Below are 3,369 nucleotides of genomic sequence, written 5' to 3'. Positions count from 1 at the left end.
CTATAGAAAAACAACTGTCACTTGATCTAGGATATGACATTGCCTTGAACACATTGAAGACCACCTCTTCACCTTGAACTCTGAGTTTCGTCTCTCCCTTCTGAACATCAATGAGTGCCTGCCTAGTGGCTAATAATGGCCTTCCTAGAATTATTGGCACATCGGTATCCTACTCCATTTCAAGTACTATAAAGTGAGCAGGGAAAATAAATTTATCCACTTTCACCAAAACATCTTCAATAATACCCCGTGGATGCTTCACTGAATGGTCTACCAACTGTAAGGTAACTGTTGTGGGCTAGCTTCACCCAACCCAAGTCTTCAAAAAACAGATAAGGGCATCAGATTTATGCTTGCCCCTAAGTCACACAAAGCATGTTTGCAGTCAAAATTCCCAATAGTGCAAAGAATGGAAAAGCTCCCCAGATCTCTCAACTTTTTGGGAAGCTTCCTTTGTAGAATAGCACTACATTCTTCAATCAATGCCACAGTCTCATAGTCTTCCATCTTCCTCTTCTTAGACAAAATTTCTTTCATGAACTTTACATAACTGGGCATTTTCTCTAAGGCCTCAACAAAGGGAATGTTGATGTGTAACTTCTAGAACACCTCTATGAACTTGGAAAATGCTTATCAAGAGAAGTTTTCCTAAACCATTGAGGATATGGGATCTTAACTGGGGGGTCAACAATAATTACTGGTGTTGCTTTCTCTATAGTACAATAGTCTTAAGTAACCTTTTTAGTCTTGAAACCAAATGTCTCACCAAGCTCTTCATTCTTATCTATAGATGATTGATGCACATATTGTTCAATTTGCTTACCACTTCTCAGAGTGATTTCCTGACATTATTCCTTGGGATTCACCACTGTATTGCTAGGCAAATTCCCCTACGGTCTGTTATTCAACATGCTAGCCAACTGACCCACTTGTGTCTCAAGGTTTTGAATGGAGGACTTGGTCTCAGTCATGAATTGAGTCTGAGTATTAGTGTGGGTCAACAAAGCTGCTTGCAATTCATTGGGCTTTTCTAGTTGATCCTGTGGTCTGGGCTGCTGTGAAGATGAAGCTTGATGCATAGGTTGTGGGGACATATTATGTTGGTATTGGCCTTGAAACTGTGACTGTTGGCCTTGATTGTGTCTCCATGAGAAATTTCAGTGATTTCTCCACCCAGGATTGTAAGTGTTGGAGAATGGGTTGTTAAAAGGCCTCTGAAAATTTCCTACTGCTTGAACCTGAGCTTGGTCCATAAGAATATTATTATTAGGGTCACCAAAAGGACATTGATCGAAAGAGTGTGGACTCCCACCAATTCCACAACCTACTGCATTTGAATGGCATAGCAGAAACAATATTCTACTATAGCTTTTTTCTTAAGGAAGCAACCTGAGTAGTCAAGGCAGTGATTACATCTAATTCATGAACCCCAGCTACCTTTCTATTACAAGTTGTACGCTCATCAGACCATTGATGATTGTTTGTAGCCATATCTTCCAGCAACTCATATGCCTTGTTGGAACTTTTACTCATAAATGCCCCTCCAGCTGCGACATCTATTATAGTGCGAGTAGTACCACATAATCCATTGTAAAAGTTGTGGACCAACATCCACTTTTCAATGCTGTGATGGGGACATTTTCTCAGCAACTCCTTGAACCTTTCCCAAGAGTCATACAAAGATTCACCATCCAGCTGATAGAAATTATTGATATCCCCTCTCACTTTAGCAGCTTTTTATGGGGGAAAGAACTTGGCAAGGAATTTATGAGCCAAATCCTCCCAAGTATTTATAGAATTGGATTGAAGGGAGTTCAACCAACTTTTAGCTCTTCCCTCTAAGAAATTAGATATGTGCATGTGTGGATCTTCAGAGGGTAAACCAACAAACTGTATTGTACTTTGAACCATTTGGAGGATCTCCGACTTAATCTCAAAATTATTAGCGGTAATAGCCGGTGGTCTGATACATGTCTGCACCCTTGTAACAGAAGGGAGTACATAATCACTCAAACTACGAACAACGAGAATCTGCAGTTGTGCCTGGCCTGTCGTGGCTGGGTGCACTCTTTCATTACCATTGTTCCCCACATCATCATTATTTATGTTCTCAACCATGGCAACAACAGAGTTCTCAACCCTCTTGTTTCTACGATTCTACCTGCAGTTCTTCTCAATCTCAGGATTAATAGGAACAATAATATTTGCTCCCCTCCTTCTACGCATATAATAAAATGACCTGAAATAGAGGTAAACAAATGCAAGCAAACCAAGTTAGACACGCTTTAAAAGACAACCAAATCAGAAATAAAATTAACTATTTTAATATTGATAATTTTTCAGTCCCCGACAACGGCGCCAAGAGCTTGTTGTTGATTTTATAACCACGCAAGTATACGTAATCACAATTTGTAATAAATCTCGATAAGAACGAGTATCGTCCCACGAAGACTGATTTATCAATTACCAAATAATTAATTTCTAGTTTCTATTTGGCTAATGAAAACTAAATTTGTGAAATTTGAAAACAAGAAAACAGAAACAAATGAAAATTGCATAAATCAAATAATAACAAGAACACAAGGATTAAATTCACTATGAAACAATTAGAAATCCTATTCTTCTCTACCACTCTATTATTCTTTAATGCAATTAATACTGAAACTCTTCTCACTGAAATGATAGGCATGCAAAAGTGTTAACTATTCGAGTTAAGAAATAGAGAACTCGACCTAATGTGTATTCCCTATATTTCTATGGTCAATTCAAACAATAGGAAGCAGTGAATACAACCCTAAATCACATAAACCAATTTGATACTCTTGTTCTAAATTGAAATCTATGTTGATTAGATTTTAGCATATTTAAATCTCACTTTTCAGATTTTGATTCAATTTCATAAATTGTGTGTAAAAGGTGCGTAAGTCAATCATATACACAATAAACACAAACTAAATTAATTTCAGATGAAGAAGAAATAGATAAATTCATTAAATCATAATAGAGTTTTGAGAAAGTCATTTAGAAAACCTAAACACAAATTTAGTTCATAAACATGACTAAGTCAAACATAAACATAGAATTTAACATAGTCTACATCAAAAGATAAAGAAAAGAACTCTAGGTTTTGTTTCTTCTCTAGCTTCCTTCTTGCTTAATCTGATCTCCTTTTTTGCTTAATTTAAAAATGTCATTAAGGAAGATTTTATAGTCCCTAATTAAATATGCTTGAAAAGACAAAATTGCCCCAAAAAATTCCCCTAAATTTTGCTTCCGTACAGACTCTAGCGCTGGGGCGCTATAAGAAAATAGCCAAAACAGCTCTCTAGAAAACAACAAGCGCTGAGGCGCTGGTTTGTAGTGCCTAGG

General features: G+C 37.0%; 1 non-coding gene across 1 annotated transcript; it reads left to right on the top strand.

Annotated features, from left to right (window-relative positions):
- The first annotated feature begins 1,621 nt into the window (after positions 1 to 1,621).
- Positions 1,622 to 1,728, top strand: LOC133807673 (small nucleolar RNA R71). Its single transcript, XR_009879574.1, has one exon. It is a non-coding gene; the product is annotated as a small nucleolar RNA R71 (small nucleolar RNA).
- The last annotated feature ends 1,641 nt before the right edge of the window (positions 1,729 to 3,369 follow it).

The sequence above is a fragment of the Humulus lupulus genome, chromosome X (genome assembly GCF_963169125.1).
Source record: "Humulus lupulus chromosome X, drHumLupu1.1, whole genome shotgun sequence".
In the NCBI taxonomy this organism is placed as follows: domain Eukaryota; kingdom Viridiplantae; phylum Streptophyta; class Magnoliopsida; order Rosales; family Cannabaceae; genus Humulus; species Humulus lupulus.
The sequence above is the reverse complement of the archived record's forward strand: the minus strand, read 5'-3'. Positions and strand labels throughout refer to the sequence as shown.